This window comes from Leptonychotes weddellii, chromosome 8 (assembly GCF_054177405.1).
Source record: "Leptonychotes weddellii isolate Sample4059 chromosome 8, ASM5417740v2, whole genome shotgun sequence".
Classification (NCBI taxonomy): domain Eukaryota; kingdom Metazoa; phylum Chordata; class Mammalia; order Carnivora; family Phocidae; genus Leptonychotes; species Leptonychotes weddellii.
Window position 1 is genome coordinate 55,933,244 of NC_138376.1, and position 23,526 is coordinate 55,956,769.

The 23,526-nt window shown below is 37.5% G+C and overlaps 1 protein-coding gene and 1 pseudogene across 2 annotated transcripts in view; both read left to right on the plus strand.

Annotated features, from left to right (window-relative positions):
- The window catches only part of MYO6 (myosin VI), a 142,565-nt gene that overhangs the window by 3,806 nt on the left and 115,233 nt on the right, over nt 1–23,526 (plus strand). The gene's annotated exons all lie outside the window — the stretch shown is intronic.
- LOC145723035 (26S proteasome complex subunit SEM1 pseudogene) lies at nt 101–5,099 on the plus strand (annotated as a pseudogene).

A 23,526-nucleotide genomic window follows, 5' to 3' on the forward strand; every position in this document is an offset into this window, starting at 1 on the left:
CTTAACGACTGAGCCACCCAGGCGCCCCTGATTTTTATTTTTTTAAAGATTTTATTTATTTGACAGAGGGAGACACAGCGAGAGAGGGAACACAAGCAGGGGGAGTGAGAGAGGGAGAAGCAGGCTTCCCGCAGAGCAGGGAGCCCCATGCGAGGCTTGATCCCAGGACCCTGGGATCATGACCTGAGCCAAAGACAGACGCCTAACAACTGAGCCACCCAGGCACCCCTTATTTGACAAATTTAATGGACTATTAGTAATCTTTTTTTTTTTTTTAAGAGATTTTATTTATTTATTTGACAGAGACACAGCGAGAGAGGGAACACAAGCAGGGGGAGTGGGAGCGGGAGAAGCAGGCTTCCCGCCGAGCAGGGAGCCTGATGTGGGGCTCAATCCCAGGACCCCGGGATCATGACCCGAGCCGAAGGCAGACGCCCAACGACTGAGCCACCCAGGCGCCCCGGACTATTATTAATCTTAAAATATAAGTATTAGAATATTTTTCTGTTTATGGTCTTGAAAAATAAACTTTTCATATTTAGTAGAAGAATGACATGGTAATTTGAGAAATGACCACAAGTCCACAAAAAGTTCTCCCTGTAAGTGCTGAAGCATAGACTGTAAAACCAGAAGAATGAATCTGGCATCTTTAGAAATCTTGCTAGTGTTAAAGAGAAGGGAAGTCCTTTTCTATGCGGAAAGCATGCCTCCAGTGAAACCAGAATATTGAAGAACATTCCCTGGGTGATAGTCACATAGGTGACTATTTATATCCAGGCTGAGTAATGTGCACAAGGAAGGCATTCCTCTTGACAAAACCGCAGGCACTTCTCATGTAAGTTACATCACTTGTTATTTTATTTGAAAGTAACCTGCGGCTTAACCTTTACAAGGTAAGGTATTGAATATAGCAGAATTTTAAAATTTCTGTTGCACGGGGAAGGATGTCTTTTTCAACAAATATCTGCTGAGCGTCTACTATGTTTGAAATATGACTGTCGGTAGGAACTGGTTCTTCTTTGTACTGGCAGATCTTTGGATCTAGGAAATATAAAGAGTGGCAGCGACATAAAAAGAAAGATGAATAGGAATACCCATTTAAAATCTGATGATGTTTATATCAAATTTAACAATTTACATTTGTATGGCACTTTATTGTCCTGGAAATCATTTTATATACATTTGGTCTTTAAAACAACTTGTTGAAGTAGATGTGGGAAACTTACTCTTATTCTGCAGATGAGAAAATGGGGACAAAAAATTAAGCACCTTGTTCAAAGTTACGTATGTGGCTGCTTAGAAGCATAGCTGAGAATGGAACTTATGTGTATTCCCATAGTAGATCACAGTTATCTTCTAGGTGTTAGGGTTAACCTCTTAACGGGCACTTACTTCATTTTGTGGCTTCTGTTCGGATGGTTCAAGAAATTCTGCAAAGTCAGCATCACTGAAGTGATAATTGTTAAATAGTTACTAGGTTTGTTTTGTTTTTGTTTGAATGTAAGGTAGGAGGTGAGCATGATGCATTATTATGGGACTCCTTTAACATTTTTAGTAGATTAGTGGAGCTGAGGTTGGTAATTAACTTTTCTCATTGGAGAGTTTTTAAAGATTTTTTTATTTTATATATAGAGAGAGCATGCGCACATGCAAGTGGGTGAGCATGGGGGGAAGGGGAACAAAGGGAGAGGGAGAGAGAGAGTCTCAAGCTGACTCTGCACGGAGCACAGAGCCACATGCAGGGCCTGATCTCATGACTCTGAGATCCGGACCTGAGCTGAAACCAAAAGTCGTTGCTTAACCGACTGTGCCACCCAGGAGCCCCGGGTTGGAGAGTTTTTAAAGAAAAGCCCACGATTTGTTTTAAAAAAGAAAGGCGAGCTGTGTGGTAGAGCTGGCTTCAGAGGTGGAGTTGGTGTTGGTGTTGGTGTCTTCTGTGAGAAAAAGTGAGAGTTCCAACTTTCCTCTCAGCCTGAGAGGTTTTCAGTGGGGAGGGTCACCATGTCAGAGAAAAAGCAGCCGGTAGACCTGAGTCTCTTGGAGGAAGACAACGAGTTCAGGGACTTCCCTGAGGAAGACTGGGCTGGCTTAGATGAAGATGAAGATGCACATGTCTGGGAGGATGATTGGGATGATGACAATGTAGAAGATGACTTCTCCAGTCAATTAGGAGCTGGACTACAGAAACATGGGTATAAGATGGAGACCTCATAGCATCCAGAAGAAGTGTTGAAGCGAGTTAAACTTGAACTGTTTACTAAATTCTAGGACAGAGAACCCAGAATGGGATACTTAAAAAAATATGTTTATTTCATTACCTGCTTGGATTTATTTTTTTTGTGACACAAACACACAAGATGTTTTGCTCTTAAAAAAAAAGGAGAAAAATACTGTGGGGGAATTTTGAAAATAACTTTGTTACTTGGCACATTGGTATTGATCTGATAATTATGCTTGTTTTTGTAAAGATTCACTAATGAGCTAAGGTGTGTCTGCATTGGTACCTTTATGCCTTCATTCATTTGACAAATATTTGAGTGTCTGCCATGAGCCAGGTACTGTTCTAAGTGCTGATGATACAGTGATAAATTAAGACCCAAGTCCCTGTGCTGAGTGACATTTTATTGTTGTTTTGAATTAAGTTAATTATAGACTCTTCATACTAGTATGTAATCAACAGGGCTGACCTAAAGTTGGGAAATAGTTGTCGAAGTTGTGCAATTTGAGGGTTACTAAGAGACTCATTTACTCTAAAATATTCTACTCCTGGCCTTCAGTCCACTGTTACCAGTTTGCTCCTAATAAGTAAGAGTATGTTCCATTTTTTATCACAGTCTTGGGAACACAAGGCTAAGAGAAAATAAATGGGACCTAGGATTGATATGTTGGATTAGCAGCTAATGTTTATTGAGTTTTTACCATGTGTTAGTGTGTCAAGCAAGTACTTTATGTACATTATCTAAGTTAATCACTACTTGACTTACTTTAGTGCATTTGACATTATGACCCACAGTTTACACATTGGGAAACTGAGGCATAGAGATGTTAAATCTGCTGAAGCTCACAGCCAGTACTTGGTGGAGATGGAATTTGGATGTACTTAACCATGCAGTAGGTAAGAGTAGAAAGAATTGATACATACAGACTTGTGATGTTCTACCAGTATGTGATGGCATACTGTGTAGGTGGAAGGCCTTGGTGAGTGGTGGGGTGGGTCAAGCTCAAGACAGCTTGTTGTGGGGAGGGAGTGGACAGGGAGGGTTATTGCTTGTTTCGACTGCTTCGCCCTTAGGCTTAATCCTTTTTGTGATAGTCCTGAAGCTCCAGAGTTGCATTTATATACAAGTGCTTGCTTACCCAGCTCACAGGTAAGAGGGACTGGCAGACCAGAGATGATCCTGGTTTTACCAGTCACTATTGTAGTCAGATTACTTAGTTTCTTTGGACTTCCAGTTTTCTCATCTATAAAATGGAGGCAATAATGTTATCTACCTGGTGTTTTTTGAGGACGGAATTAGATGATAATACATGTGAAACACATATCACAGTGGTGTGTAGTTAGTGTGCATTATTATTGTTACTATGTTAGTTTTTGTTGTTGTTTTTTGGTTTCTTTGGCCATGTTTAATGTGGAATGTTCATTCAAAAAGAAAAAAAGTGTATTGGAGATTTTGGTGGAATCTTAAAGTTGGCCAAATTTAAGAAGTTCTGAAATTTAGGTGTGCATCACAGTTATCTGGGAACTAGTGAAAACATTTGTCAGAAAGGTGTGGGTGAGGCCTGGGCATTAGCATTTTAACAAGTTTCTCGGTTGATTTACTTGCACACCAAAATCTGAGAACCACTGGTTTAAAACTTCTTTATCCTATGCCTAGGGAAGGCTTCAATAATAACAAAAAAGTGTTTGGATTAACCAGGCAGTGTATGGTAGAAGGAAGTGAAATATCGATTACCAGAATCCCTTCATTGATTTTTTTTTTTTCTTCTGTTAAGTTTATTTGGTGCTTATAGGCATTTATCTTGAGAAGACAGGACAGTGTTAAATTTCACACCTAGCTTTAATTGTAATGATTTTTTTCAGCTTTTAACCAGCTTCATTTGGAAGTGAACTGGTTATATTTAATCTTTAAACAATTACACAAATAGCAATAGTAAGTAATACTTGAAGAATACTTGAATACTTGAATAAGACCTTGTTAAACTTTTAAAATTGGATTTCTTTATGTAATGTACTGTTTTGAATTAACCAGACTTGGTATTGTTAGCTGCATCAGGCAGGCTCCCAGCAGGAAAGAGATTTCATCCTTGATGGTGCAAAAGAAGAGCTTACAGAGGTTAGAGAACAAACAAGGGTGGTCGTGGGGGGCGGGGGGGAGCACCCAGGGAATAGCAATGGTGAGAAGCCCTTAATTCTCCAGAGATTACCGGAACTGAGAGTTGAGAGCTGGCATTGTGGAGGAGGGCCTTGGGAACTGTGGCTTTGAAGCAGTCAGGCAGGGAGGGAGGGGAAGTTCCCTGACCTCCCTCTGTCTTTGGTCTTGTTCATTGGCTTGCATTGCTGGCACCCACCTGGGGAGCCTAGGTGATGATCTGTGTTGGCTCATCCTCCCAGGGAAGGAACAGAGCAGAGGAGGGATTGGGGGTTTGGTGGAGCAAGTGGAGAGTAAATGTGGAGAATAAATAGGGCATTGATTAGAACCTGTGGGAATTTTTAGCATTTCCTTGGTGCAGTTTAAATAACTTCAAGAGTTGTGATAAATCTCAAAAATGCTTGAGACTACTTACCTTATACATGCTTAGAAAATAGTTCATTCACTTTCTCATCTAATTGGACAGTTTTTTTAGGAACTTTTTTTTTTTAAGTAATCTGTGCTCAATATGGGGCTTGAACTCACGACCTGGAGATCAGGAGTTGCATGCTCTATGGACTGAGACAGCCAGGCTCCCCTTAGGAACTTTTAATGATCCATATAACCCAATGAGAAACATATCCTAAGTCTATTAACATAAAACCCTTTTATTAATATATTGTACCTGAGGTACAAGCTCAGAAATGAGGTTTCTGAAATTAGTATTGGTTTGAAATGTTTTTCATTAGAAAAGATCTTTTTTTTTTTTTTTTAATTTTTTATTTATTTATTTGAGACAGAGAGAATGAGAGACAGAGAGCATGAGAGGGAAGAGGGTCAGAGGGAGAAGCAGACTCCCTGCCGAGCAGGGAGCGCGATGCGGGACTCGATCCTGGGACTCCAGGATCATGACCTGAGCCGAAGGCAGTCGCTTAACCAACTGAGCCACCCAGGCGCCCTAGAAAAGATCTTTTAATGACCAAGTTTTTTAAAAAGAATTTTGGCAAGAAGAGGTCTTTGTCTTGTGGAATTTGTATCTTCTGTTCCCCTGGACTCCTGATAGCAAAAAGACCAGAACACAGGCTTAATGTAGTAATAGTTCACAGAAGTAAGACTGTTGTGAAATAATTGTTCTTCTTCCCCAAGTCCTTTTAAAGACACATTAAATTTCTGTATAAATCTGTTGCAGTTTTCTGTTATTCAACTGTCTTTTGTTAATGCCAATTTTACCTAGTTAACCTGAATTCTGGGTACAAGTTTAAATACGTGTTTTTTATTTTGGACAAATTCTTGATTACTAAAGAAAAGGTTTCTCTTAAGAGACGAGATGGTATGAAGGTCCCTAGGATATGAGCAGTACTCCCTCCAAAAACAATTAGATTATAATTTATATTTTCTTTCTACTCTTGAAGGTTCCAGGGAAAAAGTACAAGATTTTCTCAGATTAAGCAACATTTTTTTTTTTTTTAAGATTTTATTTATTTATTTGACAGAGAGAGGCACAGCGAGAGAGGGAACACAAGCAGGGGCAGAGGGAGAGGGAGAAGCAGGCTTCCTAATGAGCGGGGAGCCCGATGTGGGGCTCAATCCCAGGACTCTGGGATCATGACCTGAGCCGAAGGCAGATGCTTAATGACTGAGCCACCCAGGTACCCCTAAGCAAAATCTGGAGATATACCTACAAAATGATTGAGACTGCTTGTCTCAAGTACAGCTAGACTGAGTCTTGTTCACAGCTTCCAGAAAGGGAAGAACTAACCGTATTGCCTAGGGCTGAGCAAAGTAATCAAATAACAAACACCTGGCTATGAGACTTTAAAATATAAATAAAGGATACTTCTGGATGTAAATGATATAGTTTGGTTTTCTTTAAACAAGTAAGTTTATAAACAAATAAGTTTATAAGACTTTAAAAGAATATGGGAGGCACCTGGGTGGCTCAGTCAATTAAGCGTCTGACTCTTGATGTCAGCTCAGGTCTTGATCTCAGGGTCTTGAGTTTAGGCTCTGAGTTGGGCTACAAGCTGGGTGTGGAGGCTCTTCAAGGGAAAAAAAAAAAAGAATATGGTACAAAAAAGAAACAGGTTTGGAGTAAACCACAGAGCACCTGTGCTTGACATTCAGACATGTTCTCTGTAAGTGGTCTTTTTTTCCTTCTTTGAAAAAGAGATTTCAAACTTTTTGGGATCTTCTAAAAACATACGCTTTGTTTTGATTTGGTGTTGATAGAATTAGTATCCTGAAGGGGAGAATTGAGGCTGTTGGTTTTTCCATGTTATGCTCTTTGAATTTCCCTGATTTGAGGATTGAGTTATTCCAGGGAGAACTTTTCTCCAGTTCCTTGTTATTTTTTTTCTAAAATTAGATGAAACAACTGTGTTTTGGTTTGTGGGCATGATTTGCTGTCTGTTATCCTTTTGGTATTTTGGGGAAGAACAAAGTGTATTCATGCGTATGTGTTTTCAAGAGGAATGTATTAGCTTCTCTGCTCTTCCTGTCCATCATTGAAGATGAGAGCAGATGATTTTATGTATCTTTAATCCTTTTGTTTGAGGTTTCAAAAAAAAACTGCTCTGTTGGCCGTTGAGATAATGGGGAAAAACAGATGAGTGCTTAGTGTAGAAGTAGGCACCGTGTATTCAATGGCAAACTGAGGAGGTTTATATTAGTTTGAGAAAGATTTTCTATCAGGCATGGTGGGGAGGGGAGAGAAGGATGAGAATTAAATGAGTTTGAACATATGACAGATTTCACTACAGATGTTTTAGAAACCAGAAAAAAATATTTCAGTCAGAATTTTATATTTCTTAGATATATTCTACTGATAAGTTTGATTTTTTTGAAGGGGAGGTGTAGCATAAGTTAGGAATTTGTAGACCAGTTGTTTAATTTGGTGATTTTAATGAGTTATTAGCAAAAATGGAGCTAGCCTGATGGTTGTATACAAGAATGTTAGTGTGTCAAAAAATGGGCTATTTTTTTAATTAAAGGTGTACTTCTGGAATTGGTCCAGAATTTCATGGACTTTGGTTCTATTCTCTAGCATTCTATTGTTTGGCATACAACACTGACATAGTATGGTAGAGTACTTGAACAGTGAAAAGGTTTTTGTCATGGGTTGGAAGGTGCCAATATATTATAATGATGGATTGAACGTGTGATCCAGATCCAGAATGATCCTAGAACAGTACATTTCTAATGATTCTTGAGGGCCAGTGATATGCCAGTACTTCAAGTGTTTTATAGTCATTTTCTCATTTAATTCTAATGTTGACTTAATAGGTAGCTCTTCTTATCATCTCATTTTACAGCTGAGAGAGCTGAGGTGGAAATAATTTGCTAGGTTGATACAAGTAGTAAGGTGCAGAGCTGAGGGATATCTTCCAGTGGTCTGGATCCAGAGCCTTTGCCCAATTTAGAATTCTAAGTTACCTTTTTCTGTGTTCTCTTAAAGACTCAAAGCTTTGAAAACCCCTTCAGGATTAATCTGTTCTGTCTACTGTATCTAAACAAGGGATGGTAACATCATGACAGTCTCGCAGCTACTGCCTGCTTTCAAGTGTAAAGCAGATAACTCCTCTGTCATACCCTCTTTTGTCCTTGCCCTCAGATTCCTGTTCTACACAGTGCTCCAGCTTCCGCTGCCAGCTGATGAGAGAGGGGAGACCTTCTGGACACAGTGTCTAAACTATTCTTTACAGTTTTTAATCCCCTTAACTATACATTTTAATTAATACTTCATGAATTTGCTTTAAACAAATATATTCCTGTAAAGTTTCATGTAAATTAAATAATTGAATTGTAATTTCATATTATCCTGGGAAAGATTCTTACTTATTTATTTAAAGTATTCCAAATAGTGATTTTTTTGTAAAGGGAAGAATCTTTTTGTTGAACAGTGCTTGTTTTCTAGATTATGCTAACAAATATGGATATTTCACATATTACTGTTGTATAAACATAGGTCTGGCTAAATACACATTTTATATAAATATGCCAGAATTAAGCTTGGTCTCATATTCTGCTTGATGTTACTAATAAAAAGGGATTGGGTAATAGGGGTTTTTCTTAAATAAATGCTATTTGTTGGATTTTCCCTCAAATGTTCTATATTAGGGAGCCATCTACACTAAGAATAATACTCTTCTAAGCAGTAGAGTGAGGTTCAATATGTAGCACAATACTATATACATATATATACTTACTTTAAAAATTCTTTTTGTGTCATATTTATTAGGTAAATGATAGTGTTCTGCTTGATGCTAAAATCAGTATTTTATGTGACTGAAATAAATTGTTTGAAAATAACAGTTAAATTTAGAGACATAGTTTTATTAAAAAATTGTTACGGTTGAAAAGCAGACAAACTGTTGTTTGGAAAACATACTTTCATGTAGCTCTGGGTAAAATATTTATTTCCTGTACCTAATACCATGCTAATGAGGCCATGAACCCAGATTCATTGTAATCTGTGTTCTGCCCTAAACACTCAACAGAGACTACTCTGTAACCTCGTAATTAATAGATCCAGTGGCCTCATTTAGATCATTATTCTTTTCCAACCTGTTCAACTATTCACCAACTAATCCTCCTTGAATTCTTTTCTCTTAGCTTTTGTGGTCATGCACTCTGTCAGGTCTCTGACTTTTCCTGTTTTGTTTTTACTCCTTAATTCTCTCTGCCCATGCCTTTACTGTTCATGTCTCATAAACTCATGTACTTGGCACTTTGCTCTACTCACTCTGTTCTTATTTTTGATAATTAGTCCCATGGTTCCAATTCTTATTTTTAGTGATTTCCCCTAAATTTCTTTCTGTATCAACTTGACCATCATTTCTAAACTGATGCTCTATAGACGTCTTCAAATTTCACAGTTCCCATCAAATCCACCTCCTTTGAGAAACTTGGATCTTCTTCTGTTTCCTATATGATAGCCCCATTTCCCTAGTTATTCAGGTTCAGAATTTTCACTCACCTTTTTCCTCTTGTCATATTCTTTCACTTGCCAAACCCTGTTCTTCTGGGCGGTCATCCTTCACTTTCTAGTCCTGTCTGAGTGCAGGCTTCATCACTTTTTCTTCCATACACATCTCCTTGTGTTTGGCCCTTTTCCTCAATGCACAACACAGCCTATCCTGTGCATTGCCTTTAGGGCTATGTTTCAGAGTAGAAATCTGATTGTAATATTCTCTTGCTGAATAAGAATCCTTATTAGCCTTTATGAATACATTTCAGAGTCCAGACTTGTACTGTGGGGTTGAAACTCTTCATGGCCTAATCTCTTGGCTCACTTTTCTACTGCAGCACTTGTCACACTTCCACCACTGTGCCATGCCCTAGCCCCGTTGACCTGTTCCTTAAACATGTCCCCATTCTCCCATCTTCCTACTCTTGTTCAAACAGACCTTTGTCTGGAATTCACTTTCCTTTAGTCTTACCTATCTTTCAGGAACTGTTTGAATTAAATCTTTCAAAATCATTTTCCCAAATTTACTGTTCGGAATTACACCTGTTTTATAATATTCATCACAGATTATGTAATATATATGTGTCTTCTTTCATTGTCCCCTACTGTCACTAGATTGATTATGAATGACTAGAGAATGTGAGCTGCCTAGCAAAAGATTTGGTAAGATTTTATGTAGATCAGTGAATCTCAGGTTTTAGGATTCTTTTCTACTCATAATTATGGAGGACTTTCTAAAGATTTTGTTTATCTGCTTATATCAGTACTTACTGTGTTAGAAATTAAAATTTAGAAATTAAAAACTTATTTAATCCATCTAAAAATAAATAATAAATGCATGTTAACAGAAAATGACATTTTATGAAAAATAACTATTTTTGGGGTGCCTGGCTGGCTCAGTCGGTAGAACATCTGACACTTGATCCTGGGTTGTGAATTTAAGCCCCACGTTGGGTGTAGAGATTACTTAAAAATTAACAAAAAGAAAAATAACTATTTTCCAAAACAAAGATTTGTGAAAAAAGTGGCACTATTTTATTTATATTTTTGTAAATCTCTATAATGTCTAACTTAATAGAAGATAACTGGATTAAATTTTCCTGCATTATGTTATTTTTGGTTGAACTGTAGATGAAGAAATCTGGCCTCACACAGTTACATCCTTTGGAAAGGAAGTAATGTAACCTTTTTAGATAACTGTGTATATCCTTCTTTGATCTTCACCAAAACTCAGCAGGTGGTAATTTCCTAAAGTTCCAAGGTGGAATCTTAAACCATACTAGTGAACTTTTGCACTGTTACATTACAATGTACTGGTGTATTTTGCACTCTGATGTATCTTTTACCCATGCATGATTTTATAACATGATGTATTGGTCATTTGAAACACAGTTTTGTTGAATTATGTAGATCTTCCAAATTTCTGTAATATCAAAAAATTATATTTTGATTTCATCAGAAAAGTCTTAACTATTTAAACAGCATAAGCTATTATGCTTAAGGTGGCAGATACAAATTTTCCCAGATTCTGTTTTTCCCTTGAATTTTATTATTGTCAACAAATATTGTCAGTTGCTTTCCTTGTAATGACAGGCTCTACTCAAAAAACAAACAAAACCCCAAATTTGCCAAAAACCCAAGTTTGAATAACCAAGGTTTGTTAGTCAGTGTTTCCAGTAACCATGGTATTTTATGGAAAAAAAAAAAAAAAGTTCCTGAAGATTACAACTCAAACATTCACACAAGTATGTTCCTTGAGAAAGCCATCATATTTTGTTTTACAGTGAAGTACTTAATGTGCAGTTCCTATTTCATCATATAGAATGTTAAAAAGATGTATTTAGGATCAAGATATACTAAAATTAATAAATTCTACTGCTTAGTTAAGTATTCTTTTTTTTAAGATTTTATTTATTTGAGAGAGAGAGGGAGAAGCAGACTCCCTGCTGAGCAGGGAGCTTGACATGGGGCTTAATCCCAGGACCCTGGGATCATGACCTGAGCTGAAGGCACTTACCAGATTGAGCCACCAGGTGCCCCAGTCAAATGTATCCTTAAGTGAAACCAACATTCTTTTATTGTGGGTGCAGTGACCCCTATCTTGGTTCTGGCTAAAGTGGTAGAAGTTTTACCTATCATTGGTTCTGCATAATTAGGGTAAATGTAACTATAGTGAAAAAGGCAATTGTCTTATTATTATGAAAATAATTTTGACCTTGTTGACTCTCTGGAAGGGTCTCAGGGATCTTCAGGAGTCCATTGACTTGGAGAACTGCTGGTCTAGGTAATTGTCCGCTTGAGTTGTGAATGTGTTCAGGTTTCCTCTAGGCCAGACATGTAGAATCCTAGAAAGTTAGAAATGGACATTACCCTGGAGTTAATTTAATTCTAATTCCTCATTAAAAAGTTGAGGAAACAGGTTTAGAGAGGTTAAGAGACTTGATGAAGGCCATACAGTTAAATTAGAGGCAGAACTGAAAAGATAATTCATGTGGCTCTTAGTTCAGAATTCATTTTTTCTATCAATATTGTGAAATTTAAAAATTTAGAGGATGGGGCCCCTGGGTGGCTCATTCGCTTAAGGGTCTGACTCTTGATTTCCACTCATGTCATGATCTCAGAGTCGTGGGATTGTGCATTGTGGGCTCTGTGCTGGGTGTGGAGCCTACTTAAGATTCTCCCTCTCCTTCTCCCTGTGGACCCCCTCACCCCCCACACTCTCTGTCCACCAAAAAAAAAAAAAAAATTGGAGGTAATTTCAGACACATTTCATATAAAGCTATAACTAGAAAATAAGTATTTTTTTAATGCTATAATATGGATACTGTCAAATAGAATTCCTTAGGGGATAAATTGTTGAACTCTGTGACCCCGAACTCTAGGATCAGCTTTCATCTGTTTTTCGCCTTTTTCCCATCTAGTTGAATATGAAATTGCTATAGTCACATGGACAATTGAGAAATTGAGATAATTCAACAATTAATGTATAATCATTGCTAAGAAAAGTCTTAAAATATACCCTGGTAAAAATCAGTATCATTAGTTTGACATTTAAGAGAACAGCATATAGTTATATACAAAAATGAAAAATAATTGAGCATATTTTAGAGAATTTTTTTTTTTAAATCATTGACTGTGGAAAGTTTTAAGCATGTTAAGAAAAGAAGAGCTATGAACCACCATGTACCTATTGCCCAGATTCAACAGTTAGCAACTTATGACTAATCTTATTTTACCTTTTCTTTATCTAAAACTACCCCCCCGCCTCATATTATTTTGAATCAGATTCCAGATATCATATAATATCATCTATAAACATTTCAGTTTGTAAAAGTATTTCTTTTTTTTTTTTTTTAAGATTTTATTTATTTATTTGACAGAGAATTAGCGAAAGCAGGAACACAAGCAGGGGGAGTGGGAGAGGGAGAAGCAGGCTTCCTGCTGAGCAGGGAGCCCGATGTGGGGCTCGATCCCAGGACCCTGGGATCATGACCTGAGCTGAAGGCAGACGCTTAACCCAGGCGCCCCAAAAGGGAGTATTTCTTAAAACTTGTAATTAGGCGTATGTAATGAAATCAGGACTTGATCTCTAATAAATTTGAATGAACCTCTCAGAGTTTTTTCTAGCTTAACCAGCAAAAACCAGAAATAAAAATCCTTCTCCTTTTGATCCTGCCATTTTTCTTGTTCTTTTGCCTTATATTTCTTAACCTTACTTTAAATTTCTTGGAAGTGAAGGCTCTATTAGCTGTTTCTGTTTTTCCTATTTTTAAATGAGTTTAGTTTTTTTTTTTTTAAGATTTTATTTATTTGAGAGAGAGAGAGAGCACAAGCGGCAGGGAGAGGGTCAGAGGGAGAGGGAGAAGCAGACTCCCTGCTGAGCAGGGATCCCAATGTGGGGCTCGGTCCCACTACCCTGAGATCATGACCGGAGCCAAAGGCAGATGCTCAACCCACTGAGTTCCCTTTTACTTTAGTTTTTTTAATGAATTTGCTACAGAAATCATATTTTGCCTCTCCAGACATTTTACTCTTAGGATTTTTAAGGTTGTATCTGTTGCAAAATGCATAAATAACTTCTTTTACCTGGTAGTTTTAGAATATTGAGATGCCAATAATCTGGTCTATTTTGGGTGAATTTAATACAAGAATTTTTCTTTATTTTACCAGACGGAGTACAGACTTCTAGTTATAAAACAGAACAAACAGATGGTTACCAGAGGGGAGGTGGGTGCAGGGATAGGTGAAATAGGTGAAGGGGATTAAGATTACATTTATCTTGATGAGCATTGAGTAATATATAGAATTGTTGAATTACTGTATTGTACACCTGAAACTAATGTAACACTGTTAACTATACTGGAATTAAAATAAAACCCCCCAAACCCAAAAGAAACAAACAAAAATAAATTAGACATGGGGATATAATGTACAGCACAGGGAATGTAGTTAATATTTGTAATATGACTGGTGACAGATGGTAGCTAGATTTACTGTGGTAATGACTTTGTAATGTATATAAATGTTGAATGACTATGTGGTACATCTGAAACTAATATTGTATATCTACAACATTTTAATAAAAAAAAGTGATACTACAGAGAGATTGCCATAAAGATACATAAAGAGAGTCCATAAAGAGATACTTGTTTGAAAACATGACCAGAAATAATTTTCTCATATTGTTTTAGTATAGAATTAGGTATTTGTTATTTTCTCTCTAGTATTTGAACTTCTAAATCCTTATGCCTTTAGTTCTATAGACATTTTCCAATGACTATTTATTTGTCTAACTAAAAGTTAGATCTCTCTTTTTTTTTTTGAAAGTTAGATGTCTTTTATTTGATTTATCTTTCCTGAGGTTTTGATGTCGTATTGACAATTTAGCTGAACCTTGATGGATAATAATATAATTAAAGAATCTTAGATTTGTTAACAAGGATAGTGTAGATGGCTTTGCCCAAAAATATATAAAAATGTAAACTATAAGGCACATACATAAGTTAGCACTGCTGTTTCTTTCTTTTTTTTTTTTAAGATTTTATTTATTTGACAGAGAGCGAGAGAGGGAACACAAGCAGGGAGAGTGTGAGAGAGGGAGAAGCAGGCTTCCTGCCAAGCAGGGAGCCCCATGCGGGGCTCGATCCCAGGACCCTGGGATCATGACCTGAGCTGAAGGCAGATGCTTAACAGCTGAGCCACCCAGGCACCCCGCAATGTTGTTTCTTACGTTAGTTTTCTTTGTAAAAGAATTCTGCAAAGGGCCCTTTTACTGGCCTTTGTTAAAGTGTATATATATCTCCAAGAAATTGATTAATGAACAGAAAAGGAAAGAAATGAATGTATGTTTTAATTGAGGATACATTTACCTGTACCTATTCCTCATCAAAGCTGCAGTATTTATATTTGGACTCCAGATGCTCAATGTATTTCTGGGTAAATAAAATTTAAGGGAAGAAATCAGCTAATCAAAGTTATAACCTGAACATGAAAAATTCCCCTGATTTATGAGACAATATGAAATATTTCCCTTATTCCTCTCTGCACTATAAATGAGAATTTGGGGTAACTTTCCAAACAGTACTATATCAACATAAAAGTGATTTGATTTTACATTTGTTACTCTTGGAAGTGAAGGAATAAATTCTTGGGTTGTTTTAAAAATCCTGATGTCTGGGGGCACCTGAGTGGCTCAGTCGGTTGAGCACCTGACTCTTGATTTTGGCTTGGTCATGGTCTCGGGGTCATGGGATCCAGCCCCGCTTCCGGCTCCATGCTCAGCAGGGAGTCCACTCGAGATTCTTTCTCTCCCTCTCCTCCCATCCCTCCTTGCGCCCCCCCCCCCGGCATTCTCTCTTTCTCTCAAATAAATAAATAAATCTTCTAAAAAAAATCCTGTTGTCTGGGCCACAGCCTAGACCCATTAAATCTGAGCTCTTGGGAGGGTGAGACCTAGATGGCAGTACTTTTTCAAAGGTCTTCAGATGACTCCAGTGTGCAGCTCAGTTGTTTCTCTTTTTTTTTTAAGATTTTATTTATTTGTTTCTCTTTTTTTAAATATTAAATCTGCATAAAGAAAACTTTTTATCAAATACTAAGGAAACTTTTGATGATCAAAATGTTTTAAAAAGGAGCGCCTGGGTGGCTCAGTCGGTTGTGTCTGCCTTCGGTTAAGGTCATGATCTCAGGGTCCAGGGATTGAGCCCTGCGTTGGGCTCCCTGCTCAGTGGGGAGTCTGCTTCTCCTTCTCTGTCTGCTCATGTGTGTGCTCTCTCTCTCTCAAATAAATAAATAAAAGCTTACAAAAAAATTATTAAAATGACATACTTGTTATTCATTACAAAATTTGAAAATAGAAGTTAATTCTGTTGAATCTAGTTTATAGAATACCTTTGTGGACCAATCAATCCTATTTTAAGCTTCTACACAATTCACTTAATGTTTGTTCAGTATGGAAATCCATGTAACGAAAATGAAGTAAATAAGAATCCTTGATATTTCTACCATGTATAGATAATCACTATTGTTGGCATTTTGCTGGATGATATTTTAGTGTGTGCCTGTATGTACACCTATATATTTTTAACAAAAATGAAATTAAAGTAAAATAACTACCCTCCCCTTTACTGAAGGCTTTAAAAATTAAATGCATTTTCATCTCTGTAGGGTGATTCAGAAATTTCATTTCTGTACCTGGAATTGATGATTTTTGGGTTCTGTGACTACTGTTTCTGTATAAAGAAAAGTAATTATCCTTAGATGCTGTCATGACACTTTGCTGTAGCCCCACTTAATAACTGCTTAATGATTTATGTAGATGAATGTCCATTTATAGTCCAAACCAAATATGTTTTTGAGATGTTATATATAACATAAGCATTTTTGTTTTTTAATTTTTATATAATGAAATGGTTATGAATTATGTATTTACTTTTCTAAGAATATTATTTAAAAACATGATTTCAATATTTTTGCACCAAATAGGATTAATGAATTTATATTAATTACAGCCCTATACAAATTTAAAGAATTTATAGATTTTCTTCCCATAATCCAGTAGTTTGAATAAATTTATCTTTTATTTTTGACGTGCTCTTTTTATATATTCATGTGTCTTGCTGCCACTAAATTGCTGATACCCTCTTATATTCTCTTGGATCTTTTTTGCCATTATTAGAGAATGACTGTAGTATTTAGTGTATTATGTGAGGGTTGAGATCTTTAATGAAACATAGTAAAGAAGTGTTTTTACTTTTCATGCAACAGCTGTCTTTTGCCTTTTATTTGTTTTATTTATTTTTAGAGAGGGGGAGAGAGAGAGAGAGGTGGGGAGAGGGGCAGAGCGAGCGAGCGAGAGAGAATTGAGGGTCTCCCACAACCCTGAGAGATGACCTGTGCCAAAATCAAGAGCTGGATGCTTAACCAGCTGAGCCACCCAGGCGCCCTGTCTTCTACCTTTTAAAAAATGGTTTCTTAAGTAATAGAATATTATGGTGTATTTCTTAGAGATTTTTCTTTAATGAGGAAAACCAAGGAAATGAGAGTTTTCCCCTTAGCTTTTTTTTTTTTTAAGGTTTTATTTATTTACTTGACAGAGAGAGAGACACACAGCGAGAGAGGGAACACAAGCAGGGGGAGTGGGAGAGGGAGAAGCAGGCTTCATGTTGAGCAGGGAGCCCGATGTGGGGCTCGATCCCAGGACCCTGGGATCATGACTGGAGCCGAAGGCAGATGCTTTACTACCGAGCCACCCAGGCTCCCCTCCCCTTAGCTTTTTATCCCCTCCCCCTTCCATGACTTTTGTGAAGTGGTGCTTAAAAACTTGGGTGGGTTAGATGGGGGATTGTTTTATTGCATGTATGCAAGATTATACTTTGATATAACATTTCTACGTTGTAAAGAAGGTGCTGTTTTCACAGTACTTAGTTATGTCCCAGTAGACCAGTGTGTTCTCTCCAGTAAATAGGATCCTCCTAGGTCTTGGAATTTGGGGTTGCTAGGTTTTGCCACTGGTAAGTTTAGAGTCCGAATAGTAATTGGGCTAAGCAAATTCTTCTGTGGCTATCAGCAGGCATGGAAGAATGTGTGTAGGTCACCTCTGGGTTGGGAATACGTACAGAAGGTACTGCTGCCTTGGCTTCTGGCATGGGGCACTGGGCTGGCCCTTGTCTCTGGATACTTTGAATGAGACACTTTGGCAACTATCCAAATTGGAAATATACCTTCTTAGGTTCCAGATCTACCTTGGCTCGTATGAGGGCAGTGTATGAGGATAGCAGCACCCCGGGTGGATGCCTGGTTTTGCCAAAGATCAGTCTCCTGCCTTGAGAGCTGTGCTGTGCTGCTTATCTGTTGACAGTCTGGGAGCAGATTGCCAAATACAGGTCAGGAGGTGTATATGACCTGTAAAAGGATCCTCTCCTGGGGCACCTGGGTGGCTCAGTCGTTAGGCGTCTGCCTTCGGCTCAGGTCATGATCCCAGGGTCCTGGGATCGAGCCCCGCATCCAGCTCCATGCTTGGCAGGAAGCCTGCTTCTCCCTCTCATGTGAAAAAATTTAAGCTGTGCTTCTTCGTATATCTATTAACATTAGATCAGTCCTTTTGAAAACTTAGCTAAATTTAGTACTTTGTGCCCATTCTTCTTTCTTAATTTCCTTGTTGAGGTTTTGTGTACTACTTTTTCTGGCCTCAAGGTTGAAGAAGTCTGACTGTATAAGAAAGGCTGTTACACTTGTGTACACATACGCACTTAGAGCACCAGTTTGAGTTTCCAGAGTTTATTACATTTTGGATGAAAGTTATTTAAAAGATTTGTTTATTTTTAGAGAGAGAGAGAGAGGGGAAGTGTGCACGCACCCATGAGTGGGGGGGGGAGGGGCAGAGGGCCTCTCAAGCAGACTCCCTGCTGAGCGCAGGCTCAATCTCAGGACCCTGAGATCTTGACTTGAGATGAAATCAGGAGTCTGGCGCTTAACTGACTTGCAGGCACCCCTGAAAGTTATTTTAATGATCACTTTTTTTTCTGATATAAAACCAATAGCTATTCTTTGAAAAGTTTAGAAAATGGTATGTGTAAAGGAGAAAAGAAAAATCACTTATAATGCCACCACTTAGAAATAGTATTAATATTTTTATATATCTTCTGTTTTTAAAAAATTTATTAGTTCTTATTGCCAAATCAGATAAATATCATGCTCTTTCTTCAAAGTCTTTTCTTTTTTTTCCTAATTAATTGTAATTTATCTGGAATTTATTTTGGAGCATGGTTGGAAAGTTATTTTAAAGTTATAATAATCATTTTCCTTTTTCATACTGCTAAAAAGAAAAGTCTGATCTTTTGGACTGTTACTAGGGAAGATTTTTTATTTAATTCTTCATATTCTTTGTCAACCCCTATAAATTGTTTTGAAAATTATTTTTTACACTGTCTTTATTTAAAATTAATCACTCATAAGAGAATGCATTCTTTTGCCAACAACGCATCAAAACAATGTGATACAGATACAGTTGACATACCCCTAGACCACCACCTGGTTGTTTTCCATCTAGAAACTAAGCATTGTTATCATTTTTGTGTGTATACTTCTGTATCTTTTACTATTATTGCAGTTTTTGGCTTGTAGAAATAATATAGTGGGTTGTGTTTTGTTTTCAGTTGTGCGTGGAGCCCAACATGGGCCTTGAACTCATGACCCTAAGAGCAAGACCTGAGCTGAGCTCAAGAGTTGGACATTTAACCAACTGAGCCACCCAAAATAATGTAGTTTTGTATGTTTTTTGACATTAAAGATCTTGTACTCTACAAATGTTTTGTAACTTCATTTTTTTCATACAACACTAGACCCTAGGTGTCCATCTTAAAAGGTAAAGATTCACTTTACTGTTTTTATTTTATTTATATTATTATTTTTTTCTTTAAGTAAGTTCTGTGCCCAGTGTGGGGCTTGAACTCAGGACCCTGACATTAGGAGTTGCATGCTCTACCGACTGAGCTAGCCAGGTGCCCCTCACTTTACTGTTTTTAATTGCTGCATGGCTTTCTGTAATTCAGATATAGTGTAGTTTATTAAACCATCTTCTATATTGAAAGGTATTTAGGTTGTTTGCATTTTTTCTCTTATTCACAGTAGTACAAGCAATATCCTTGGTGTGTACTGAGTGCTGGTTCAGAAGATTTGCTATAGTGTCACTAACAGAACAACTTGACATTACAGGTTTTTAATTTTTGTTGCCGTGGTACGTGAAAAAGTATCTTGTTTTAATTACATAAAACAGTATCTTTCTTAAGGGGAAATACCAGAATTTAATGATAAAGATGGATGAAATATGGTTTTCTGGACATAATTCTTTACAGAGATATGGCTGGCTGTTTGAAACAGACTTTGTGTTTAAAAGATTAAAAAAAAGTTGATTCGTGATTTTATATGAAGAAGCACTGAGTTCTCTTTCCCTAATTCATTTTAGTTAGTTTAGTTCACATTTGAATTGAGTTGTAATTTAGGGGAAAAACGCATTCTTTGCTTTCCAGTTTCCAGAATCAGATGTTTTAAAAACTAAGACCTTGGGAAACATTCCCAAGCTTGAGAAAACACAATTTGTCTAATATGAACCAGGACACCCTTTTATATTTTGATTTACAGGAATAGAAAAATAAGAATATATTTGAAAGTGGTTTGGAAAATAGGCAAGTAATGGATTAATTAGAATTCATATATTAAGAGTGTAGCTTTTTAAATTTAAGTATTTTATAAATGCATCATTGGTATTTGGTTAGTAGTGGCGTGATATGTAGGATAAGCAAACTGAAACAAATAGGAATATGGTATTAAAAGGAAATGATCAGGGCGCCTGGGTAGCTCAGGCGTTAAGCATCTGCCTTCGGCTCGGGTCATGATCTTGGGGTCCTGGGATCGAGTCCCGCATCGGTCTCCCTGCTCGGTGGGCAGCCTGCTTCTCCCTCTCCCACTCGCCCTGCTGTGTTCCCTCTCGCTGTGTCTCTCTCTCTCAAAAAAAAAATCTTTAAAAAATAAAAGGAAATGATCATAAAATAACCCAACCAAACAGTTTCTCTGACGTAAATTTCACTTTTTAAAAAAAGATTTTATTTATTTATTTTAGAGGGATCAAGAACATGCATGAATGAGCAGGGTAGGGGCAGAGGGAGGGAGAATCTGAAGCCAACTCTGCGCTCGGCACGGAGCCCCTCATGGGGGCTCAATCCCATGGCGGTGAGGTCATGATGGAGCTGAAGCCAAGAGTTGGACATTTAACTGACTTAGCCACCCAGGCACCCCTAAATTTCACTTTTATTAGTGATTTCCTATGTCTGTTTTGATTATAATTTTCTTATAATGGTCAAGGTCTAAAGCACTGTATAATTATTGTACAGTGTAGTATATTTTCTTCTGAATTTTATCATTTCTTGAGAATTCTGCAGATATTGAACAGTTTTTTTTGAGTTATTTTTATGGTGTTTAATTTTTAAAAATTTAAAAATTTTTTTAGAGAGACTGCACATGAGCAGGGATGGGGGGCAGGGGAAGGGATAGAGGGAGAGAGAGAATCATAAGCAGGCTCCATGCTTAGCAGGGAGCCCGGTGCAGGGCTCAATCTCATGACCCTGAGATCATGACCTGAGCCAAAATCAAGAGTCGGACACTCAACCAGCTGAGCCACCCAGTGCCCCTTTGGGGTGTAGTTTTATGTGTCTTACATATGTTTAGTGAAAATAACTAATAGGAATAACTTTTAAAATTAAATCTCTTTGATGCACCCAGTCATAGAATTGCTCCCACTTGTTTACAGTATCCAATCCAGAGTGAACTCCTTGAAATCACCCAGCCAAAGCCAAAATTTTAAAATAGGTTCTAATACCCTCTTTCTGAGAAGCCCCACTGTTCTCTGTGATGAGAATTCTCCCTTACTGCAACAAGTAATAAATCCAACTTGTTCAACTATTAAAAAAAAAACTAAATCTCTACCTTCACTTTTCTTATTTTCTGGAGAGGGAAAAATGCTTTCAAAGTGGGGCCATTTAACTTTGGTTTTTGTTTTTGTTTTTTTTAAGTAGGCTCCACGACCAGCGTGGAGCCCAACGTGGAGCTTGAACTCACAACCCTGAGATTAGAACCAGAGGTGAGATCAAGAATCTGACACTGAACTGAATGAGCCCTTCAGGTGCCCCTAATTTTGTTTGTTATTTAAATTCTTATTTAAAAATGCCTTTATTATTATTATTTTTAAAGATTTTATTTTATTTTATTTTTAAAGATTTTTATTTATTCATTTGAGACACAGAGAGAGAGAGAGCATGAGCAGTGGGAGAGGCAGAAGCAGGCCTCCCGCTGAGCCAGGAGCCCGATGTGGGGCTCGATCCCAGGACCCCAGGATCATGACCTGAGCCGAAGGCAGATGCCCAACCATCTGAGCCACCCAGGCACCCCTTAAAGATTTTATTTTTAAGTAATCTCTACGCCCATCATGGAGCTCAAACTCACAACCCTGAGATCAAGAGTCACACACTCTACCAACTGAGCCAGCCAGGTGCCCCTAAAAATGCCTTTTAAAAACATGCATATTTATAACAGTATTATATTTATATGTTTTAATTCACAAAGTTGCTTTTCATTTGTGATACTTTATTGTAATGTGTCAGTTTTACTTTAGAAACTACATGTTATGTTCAATAACAGTTTTGGGTAATGGCATAAAATCATTGTTAAAATAGGACACTTTAAATATGTGATCTTAACATTCTACTGAAAGCATTTTATGAACCTCTTGTTCTTTGCAGAGACAAGGGAAGGTATGTGCTGGATTTGGAATTCTGTAGAGATGAATCAGTGGTGGTATATATCTGCTTCCCCAAAGCTTTAATCTTAGCATCTGAGACTATATTGTTTGTACATGATCTAACCTAACATGCAGCTTTCTTTAAACATTTGACTTGAAGAGGGCATTCATTATTCATCTGTTCAATCAACAAATACTTAATAATTCCCTATATATGATATACTGTATTAAGTGCTGGCAGTATATGGGTGAACAAGACATGATTCTTGTCTTTAAACTCTAGGAGAGATTAAAATTTAACAGCAAAGTACCAAAGTAGGGAGAAACTAGTGTTTTAGAGAGTTAAAAGTAGGTGCAGAGGAAGGAGCACCTAATTCTGAGAAGAGTTTTGGTGGAAGATTTCAAGGAGGAGAGATTTGTTTAATTTTTTTTTTTAAAGATTTTATTTATTTGAGAAAGAACAAGTGGGGGGAGGGGCAGAGAGAGAGAGAGAAGCAGGCTACCTACTGAGCTGGGGATCCGATGTGGGCCTCGATCCCAGGACCCTGGGATCATGACCTGAGCTGAAGGCAGACGCTTAACTGACTAAGCCACCCAGACGCCCCATATTTGTTTAATTTTTGAAGCAGTGAGTGGAAATGCATTATGTGAAGAACAAGGGAGAGGCTTTTCTGGCAGAAGGATTGCAAATTGTGTGGGTGGGTGACTCTTCAGTGTACTTGGGGCACAGAATACTGCTGAGTGCAGAAGATACCCTTGGGGAAATTGACGCATTCAGTCTAGTGAGAAGGGATACAGTCTGAGTGACTTCATCTCCAAAATGGTGTTGACATGTTGATCTGTGCTGTGTGATAAACTCAGCTTTCCAGGTTTTCAAGATTGCATGTGTTTCCTCTAGTGTCACCTGGAGAAACTGTTTCTATTCAAGATAAGATAAGACAAAGGGATGGGAGGAGTGGGGTGTCACCTAAACCGTACATAGACAGATGAGGAGCTGTGCTGGAGCTCAGAGTGAAACTAATTATTCTAAGTAACCTAACTCCAAATATTGAAGTGAGGCGAGTCTGTTAATGCGCAGGCACGGTAATGGAGATAACTTTGGAATGGACTTCATAGTTCCTTGGCTGAATAGAATTTTCATAAACGTATTTTCTTTGCGTTTTGAACCTGAGCTTGTGCTGGACATTTTGTTGGAAGTTAGTGATAGGTTGAAATGCAATTAATATACATTAGTTGTCTTAATTCATATCAGTTTAAAATAGCTTTATGTTGTTGTGAATTTATCTTCTTTTCTCTCCCTTCTTTACCCTATAGTCAAGATGATAGTCTCTTATTGCTGCTTCCACAGAATCTTTTTTTAATCTTTTCTATATAGCTGCTGAAAAAGAAGAGTAGAAAAAAAGACATAATTTAGTTTT